Source organism: Amphiprion ocellaris, chromosome 22 (genome assembly GCF_022539595.1).
Source record: "Amphiprion ocellaris isolate individual 3 ecotype Okinawa chromosome 22, ASM2253959v1, whole genome shotgun sequence".
NCBI lineage: Eukaryota > Metazoa > Chordata > Actinopteri > Pomacentridae > Amphiprion > Amphiprion ocellaris.
In genome coordinates, this window is record NC_072787.1 from 15,574,177 (window position 1) to 15,583,125 (window position 8,949).

At 36.1% G+C, this 8,949-nt stretch overlaps 1 long non-coding RNA gene across 1 annotated transcript; it reads right to left on the minus strand.

Annotated features, from left to right (window-relative positions):
- Nucleotides 1–3,478: 3,478 nt before the first annotated feature.
- Nucleotides 3,479–5,194, minus strand: LOC129348016 (uncharacterized). Its single transcript, XR_008600427.1, has 2 exons — nucleotides 4,897–5,194; nucleotides 3,479–3,978 (listed from the first exon to the last, which is right to left on the minus strand). It is a non-coding gene; the product is annotated as an uncharacterized LOC129348016 (long non-coding RNA).
- Between the last annotated feature and the right edge of the window lie 3,755 nt (nucleotides 5,195–8,949).

The window sequence follows — 8,949 nt, forward strand, 5'->3', positions numbered from 1 at the left end:
TTAGAAAATTAAATCTTAAAGACAATAAAACTTTAAATAGGAATTAAACAGAAAATACAACGAAGCATTTAAAAAGAAAATTAAACATTAAAAGGTGATAAAACATTTAAAAAAAACTTTAAAGATTTAATCGAAAAATTAAACATTGGGAAAGAAAAGGAAATTTTTCAAACAAGCTGATTAAACATTTGAAAAAAGCAACAATTAAACATTAAAAAGACAAAATATTTGGAAATCAAATCAGACAGAAAAGAACAAAAGGTGAGAAAAGAGCAAAACTAAACATTTAAGAAGAATCAAACTAAAGACAAAACATTTGAAAAGACACCAGTTAGACTTTAGAAGATCAAATTAAACAGAAGAAACAATAAAATGATCAAAAACAGCAAAAACAAATAAAAGTCTTAAAGTGTTTTCGAGTCTGAAATGAAAACATCAAGTTGTTTCTTGAAACGTTTCCTCTTTCTATGTTCTTGGTTTGATTGTGGACAGATTTACTAAGAACTCATTTCAGAAAACTGCTTTTCAGATAAAGTCTACTAGTAGTTGAAGTCATTGATCAAACTAATGTTACCTTCTGATCTCCACAAATTTCACTGTTCAGTGAAGAGAATCAAAGTTTGTTCAGGATTTCTAAAAAACCCACAGGTTAAGGTCTGAGAAGAACTCAGATTGATGGTCTAAATGTGAAATCAAGACTCATGGTCACAAGTTTTAAGGCTTCTGTTAACCAGAAAGTTCAAACTAACAGAGAAGTACTGAGAAACTTTTAAAACTTCAGCCCTCAGACTGTCTAAAGGTTCAAACTAACAGAGAACTACTCAAGAACTTTAAGGTTTTCAGCCCTCAGACTGTCGAAAAGCTCAAACTAACAGAGAACTACTCAGGAACTCAGAAGATATCAGTCCTTGGACTGTCTGAAAGTTCAATCTAACAGAGAACTACTGTGGGACTTAGAAAATTTCAGCCCTCAGACTGTGTGAAAGCTCAGGTCCTGAGGACTCGGGAGGTGTGGCGGCTTTGGAAAGTCTTGGAACTGAGGGTTCAACCCTCCAGCACAAAGGCTGAAGTCCAACCTCCTGAGAAAAACGGTCGAGTCGAGACTCGAATTAAAAAAAACTCGAAAACGACAAAAAATAGATGATAAATGCGCAAAAAAAAGAAGAATTTGTATCTGAGCGAGTAGCTCAGGGGGATAAGAAGAAGACTCCCAAGCGGAGGGTCGCAGGTTCGAGACCCGCCAGCGGCAGTTTTCTTTCTTTGTCTTTGTCAGAATTTTGATAAAGTTTAAGAAGGGTCTGGTCTTGAACCAGTGACCTGCAGCTCCATAGGCAAATCCTTAACTCACTGAGCTACAGATCAGATAAAATAACATAATTTCGTCGTCCCTTTGTCATCGTAGTTGCTGAAGTCACCACATGGGTGGAGCCAAGGCGGAGTCTGGGTGGAGTCAGGGCGGAGAATAGGCGGGGAGGTGGGTGGCGGCCTCCCCCCTCTACTCCCCCACCTCCCACCACCACCCACCACACCTTCCCCCGCCCGACGAGTTTTTCGAGTCTCCACGAGTTCTTCGAGTCTCGACAGGTTTTCCCGAGTTTCTGGAGTTTCCACCAGGTCCGAGGCAGAACAAGTTGTCATGAAGAGGTGTTGAAGTGCCAGGATGGACTGACTTTTTACAGCGACTAGAAGGAAGACGACTAGAAGAGCAGGTCTTTAACCACCATCCATGAAATCCATGATGTTGACTCCAGAGAAATGAAGGGAGGTCAATTTTTATCAACCTCCATCCAGATATTCAACTTGATATCTTTACTTGGAGATTTTTAGCACCGACAAACCTTTAGTATCACACTTCATTATCATTTATTAGGACTTTAATGGAATCCACCAGCAGATTCAGTTTTTGTTGACAAACTTTATTCTTGTCGTTGTGGGACTGCAGTATTTAAAACTGTTCCTTCTATTTGACCTCATGTTAATTAGTTTTAGTGGAGAAAGTTATTTTAATTGTCCATTAGTCTCTTAAAAACTAAATAATAAATTGAATTAGTCAAGAAGTTTTAATTTACTTTGTCATATTTCAGATATGACAAAAAAAATATAAAAATAAAGTGTCTTGAGACAATTTGACCTGTAATTGGCGTTATATAAATAAAATTGAATTAAAATTGTATATATCTTGTAATGTTGGAGTAATTCAGCCATATATGTTGGAAAACACATTTTCTTTGACCATTAATCTGTTGATTGTTTTCTCCAGTAATTCATTTCTTGTTTTGGTTTATAAAATGTCAAACCCAAATATATTCAGTTTACGGTCATAAAAACCAAAAAGATTTACATTCATGATGCAAGAATCAGAGAGTTTTTCACTTTTTATCTTAGTTTAGTCAGAAAGATAGTTGATAATGTGTGAATTGTTGCAGCTTGTGAGCCGTAGAAGGTTTTAATCTTTGGGGCCGAGTGTCAAAAAACATTTAGAAACCAACATCAACAAAGCACTCAACAAAGAGAAATCCAACTTTTGCATGACAATGTCTAATTAAAGGACATTTATTTCCAACGTAAATGTGTGATATTCATCCTCTGGAGCTTTCTCTTCACATCGTCTTCCACCTGGACTGGTTTGGTCGGAAGCATGTGCAACAAACATTTGAAAAACTGCACTTTAACATCAATGAATGACACTGAAGTTTAATCTCTACATAATGAGACTGAGTCTGGATGTGCTGCTCTGTCATTAACTCCTAAGTTTAGGGAAAGTTCAAACAAAAGAGGACAGTTCAGATAAGACTTGAGAATGAGCTTATTTTGAACAAACATCTCAGACTTTCTGAGCTTTAGCACCTCTAGCAAGACATTTTAACAACAAGCAACTCAAGAGATCCAGAAGTTGGCGAGAGTTAGCTTTAGCTGAGCCAAAGAACATGTGGGACGCTAACCTAGCAAACATTTCAGACTTTTCTCTGTGAATTCTGAGAAATAATTTCGTATTTAATGACAGAGCTACACATCTTAACTCAGTCTCATTAAAACAGACTCTAATTCAGTGTCATCCATCCATATTAAAGTGCAGTTACCCAAAATGTTTGTTGCATGAGCTCCAACAAAACCTGTCCAGGTAGAAGGCCACTTTGACAAACAGGAAGTGGAAGATTCCAAGCAGATTTATAGAAGGGGGAACCGGACTGTACTAAGTGTGGTCGAGTATAAAGGGGTGTTTTGTGGATTTTTAAGGCTGATAATGATTATTACTGAGACATTTGGAGTCAATATTCATTTGCAGTAAATGAAAGTATTTAAAATCTTGAGTTAAACTTGGAAGAACACAAACTCTAACAGAAAACTTAGTTGATACGTTTTTGTTTTGTTTACAGATGTTAAGTTAAAGGAGTTTTATTCGTGACGTATAACCAATCAAATCACTCCAGAAGACAGAGCGACCACAGGTAGATTCAGGTTCAGAGCCAAAGTAGCGCCATTTTTAAATGTATTTATTACCGTAAATTAGTAAAAAATAAAATATTGATAATCAGTAAATCAGTCAGCCCACAATTACTACAATTCTACAATGTATGTCTCTTTCCTTTGACTTGTTATTTGTACAATATACGATGTATATGATGGCAGTTTTTTCATACCAAAGGCTATACTACGATGTTTTCTAAGAGACATACCATGCTACTCTGTTCTGGTCCTGGGCCGCTGCATTCCTCCTCTGTTGTTTTCTGTATTGTACTCAGCTGCATGCCTTCGTCCACCCGGCCTCCGTTGACTCGTCCCGCCTGCCGTCTCTGGAGCTGAAGCTGGATTGGAACAGACCAAAGTACAGTCCAATCACGATACCAGCTGCCTCTCAAAAGGATCCTTCATCTGGCAGGTGGCGGCACTTCTTCTGAGGGGAAGCTGAGCTGGCCCGGCAGAACTTTGGAGATGTGTTCCAGTGGTTGGTGGATGTGTGGGGAGACAGAGAGGGACCTTTGAATTGTTCAGAAAGGAAAACAGGGAACCCACTGGTAGTTTTAGTTTAGGGTGCTACTGCGGTTTGTTTTTGGGTTTTAAGAGGTGAACAGGAAGAATTTTTTTTCGTATTGATTATCTTTTACTTTGTTCCTGGTTGGAATGTCCATCAATGTCAACATGAAGTTCACTTTTAGTACTGTTTATTTATTTTTATTTTACTAACACCCATTTGCTTTTAACCCCCTCACATGTGTTGTTGTAAACTTACTCTTTCAAATAAATTTTCGTCTAACTCTCTGGAAACCAGCGTTTGGACTGTTTTTGTGTTGCTCCTCACCTACTGACAGCTGTGGACTAAAGGCTATACTATGACGTTTTTAGAGCGACATGCTATACTGTGATGTTTGTTGGGCGACACACTATAATATAGGCTTTTTTAATTGACATATTACTGTGACGTTTTTTTTGTTTTAGTTGTTTTTGGGGTTTTTTAGCAACATATAAGAATTCGAACAGTTTTAAAAGTTACTATACTTTTACTTGTGCAATGAAATTATTATTCTATGGCATTTTTTAGATGACATATTATACTCTGATGTTTTCTTGAATTACATACTATTTTTGACAATATACTGCACTATGACATTTTTTGAACCACATATCATACATGACAATTTTAGGCAACATCCTATCATTTTGCGCTTTTTGAACCACATAATAATCTATGTTTTGTTTTTTTTCTTGCCAACATGCTGTACTATGAACTACAGGCCATACTATGTTATTCTTGAGTATATTCTGAACTCCATCCTATACTATGGCGTTATACACAGAGTGCTTTGGTTACATGTTGATTTATAATCTAGATTTTTTTCTGTTTTGTTTTTTGACAGGATTACCACAGACCTGACTGTGAACACCGTCGACACCCACCTCAGGGAGACGCTGCCTAAGATCTCAAGGCTTCTTGGTCGTGGTCTTTCTGGCACGTACTCTTCCAAGATGAGCCGGGAAGTTTAACACTGATGGAATGACACCAGGTCTAAGCCGACAAACTTCCACTTCCTCCTCAACCCATAGTCTCTGGGAAACCTACATGGAGTAAGAAAAGTAGACAGAGAAGTAATTAAGTCTGTACACAACATATTAAAAAGAAATCATGCTAATAAATTAAGCACAAAGAACCGAATTCGCCAATATACTGGAGACCAGAGCTATTTAATTTGATAATTATAACCTTGTTTAGTAACATTTCAATTATTTGAGAGCAGTCCTAAAGAACTGCCTGGAATCCCAATCATAAAATGGGTAGAGTATGTGGTCCAAAATGTGACAAAAACATCATAGTTTAGTATGTCGTCCAAAATATCACCAAAACGTCATAGTTTAGTACGTCGTCCAAAATGTCACCAAAACATCATAGTTTAGTATGTCGTCCAAAATGTGGGAAAAAAATGTCACAGTTTAGTATGTTGGCCAAAATGTTACAAAAATGTCATAGTTTAGTATGTTGTCCAAAATGTCACTAAAACGTCATAGTTTAGTATGTTGTCCAAAATGTCACTAAAACGTCATAGTTTAGTATGTTGTCCAAAATGTCACTAAAACGTCATACTTTGTCGTCCAAAATGTGGGAAAAAAAAGTCATAGTTTAGTATGTCGTCCAAAATGTGGGAAAAAAAAGTCATAGTTTAGTATGTCGTCCAAAATGTGTGAAAAAACGTCATAGTTTAGTATGTTGTCCAAAATGTGACAAAAACGTCATAGTTTAGTATGTCGTCCAAAATGTCACCAAAACGTCATAGTTTAGTATGTCGTCCAAAATATCACCAAAACGTCATAGTTTATAATGTCGTCCAAACTGTGACAAAAACGTCATAGTTCAGTATGTGGTCCAAAATGTGACAAAAACGTCATAGTTTATAATGTCGTCCAAAATGTGACAAAAATGTCATAGTTTAGTATGTCGTCCAAAATGTGTGAAAAAACGTCATAGTTTAGTATGTGGTCCAAAATGTGTGAAAAAACGTCATAGTTTAGTATGTTGGCCAAAATGTTACAAAAATGTCATAGTTTAGTATGTTGTCCAAAATGTCACTAAAACGTCATACTTTATGTCGTCCAAAATGTGGGAAAAAAAAGTCATAGTTTAGTATGTCGTCCAAAATGTGTGAAAAAACGTCATAGTTTAGTATGTCGTCCAAAATATCACCAAAACGTCATAGTTTATAATGTCGTCCAAACTGTGACAAAAACGTCATAGTTCAGTATGTGGTCCAAAATGTGACAAAAACGTCATAGTTTATAATGTCGTCCAAAATGTGACAAAAATGTCATAGTTTAGTATGTGGTCCAAAATGTGTGAAAAAACGTCATAGTTTAGTATGTTGTCCAAAATGTGACAAAAACATCATAGTTTAGTATGTCGTCCAAAATATCACCAAAACGTCATAGTTTATAATGTCGTCCAAACTGTGACAAAAACGTCATAGTTTATAATGTCGTCCAAAATGTGACAAAAATGTCATAGTTTAGTATGTCGTCCAAAATGTGTGAAAAAACGTCATAGTTTAGTATGTGGTCCAAAATGTGAAAAAAACGTCATAGTTTAGTATGTCATCCAAAATGTGGGAAAAAACGTTACAGTTCACAGTCTTCCTTATGTCAAGAATTCGGTTCTTAGATGAACACTTCCTGTGCTGCGGGAATGGTGACAAAAATAAAAGCCCATAACATTTAAAAAAACACCTTCAAAATAAAAGCATGAAGGGAACGGTTATTTTCACACTAGCAAAATAAAGCCTTGCAAAAAGTGATGAAGAGTAATTTACACATATGTAGGTTATGCCATTCAGTATCCGTCCATAACGTACACATGCATAACACATGCCTGAGCTCAGTGCAAGGCCATTTTCTTTGTGGATACATCTATATTAAATGGTCCCATTCTATGTTGCCATGATTTCTATTCATCAGTAATAATAATAATAATAATAATAATAATAATAATGATAATAATAAAAAGCTGCATTTCTGCAAAAATAAGCTGCATTTCTGACAATGCCATATGGAGGAATGAACATCCTTGGCAGAGTACTGCGGTCTCTGAGTGCTTTTCTTGTTATCAGACTGTGCTGCTCTTAGCTAAGTGTGGCTAATAAACTGGTATAAAGCATCAACAAAGGTTATTAAGTTGTAAATTCTCTTTATTTTTGTTTGAGCACATTTTTAATTTTCAAAGAATATTAATTGTGCAAAGATCAGTTCAACTATGTGTAATCTTTTTCTCTTTTCATTTACAGTCATAATTTGTCAAAGCATTAGAGCTGAAAAAGGAGTCAATCAAAAGAGATAAGACTAAATTAAAGCTAGGGTAGGCAGTATTCTTTTGGTTTAATTAGGCAAAAAATCCATACTAGTCTTTCAGCATATTGGATTTCAAGTAGTCTGAGAGACCTCTTCCTGGTTTCCAGGCATGGCAACAGCAAATTTTGATTTCAGCTGAAAATGTTCGGTATACAATCTTCAGGAAGGGTCCAGGGGGGCGCAGCCCCCCCTTGAGCCGAGAGGTTTTCAGTAAAATAGAGGTGATTTTGAATGAAATACATGCATAGAATTACAGAAGACTAGATTGTAATGAATAAGTTAATTTAATGAAAAATTAACTTACTTTTTCTTCAATGTTGTCTCACTGCATTTAGTCCTACAATTTTTACAGTTCTATAGGTCTTTTAACACTATTTACACTGGAGTTCTACACTGGTCACAAAGTCACTTCTAATTAGGGTTGCCACCTTTCAGAAATGAAAATAAAGGACGCCCACCACGGCTCCTCGGGGCCACAGTTCAGTAAAGTTGGAAAGATATTCACAGATTCGGACTTCCAGCATCAATAACTCATTAGATATATGTTGTGAAAACATAAATGATGCCTCTTTTCCATCAGTATAAGGTACACAATGTGCTACTTGATAAAACTGGGCTTGTAGCATATTGTGTATCTACAGAGAACAAGATTGAAGTTATTTGTGTCTCTCTTTGCTGTTGCAGCGGTTTTGCAGACAGACATCACTCAGCCGGCTGCACATAGACATCAATGTTATTTCTGCAGCTTGAAAGACAGCTACTGTTGATTAAACTGGGCTTGTAGCACATTGTCTGCCTTACAACAATGGGAAAGAGGCACCGTTTATGTTTTGACAACCTATATCTAATGAGTTATTGATGCTGGAAGCCCGAATCTGTGAATATCTTTCCAACTTTACTGAACTTGGGGCCACTACCACCTAAGGAGTGATATATTTAATTCTGAAAAAAGCATTTAGCCATACTTAAAGCTTTAAGTGCTTTATTAACATGAAACTAAGAGTTTTGTATTGTTTTATGATCACAGGTTCTGCCTGAACAGAAGTGGCATCATTTTAAACAGTGAAATCAAACTAATAAAATGTAATGACCAACCAGTGAGCAATACTGGATTCTGCAAAAACATAAACAACTGAATGCAGAATACTGGACAAAGAAATTCTCTACAGACATTTTTTCCCATCTAAATCTTAACACAGTTAATGTATTAGCTTATTTCTGTGTGTATGCATGTATTTATTGATTTATTTAGTGCTGTTAGCATATCAGAGTTCTGAGTTTTTCTTTAGATAGGCAAAGGCCATTTATTGATTACATATTGGCTATTATATAAATGTTTATTAAAAACTAAAAGGCATTAAAAAAATACTAAACAACTTAGGCATTTATTGAGTCACTAAAATACTGTGGAGTCTATGACCACATCAGCATGATTCTAAGCATCCTCTGGTAAATTAACAACCATATACTGATGTCTCTCACCATATGGACTCCAGGAGATGATTAGATGATGATAAACTGTGACCTACTGGTTGGATTCTCTCTGTTCTCATGTTTCTTACATGTTGGTCTCCTGATGCTGCCTTACTTCAGTTAATCCATGAGCAACACAGAACACAG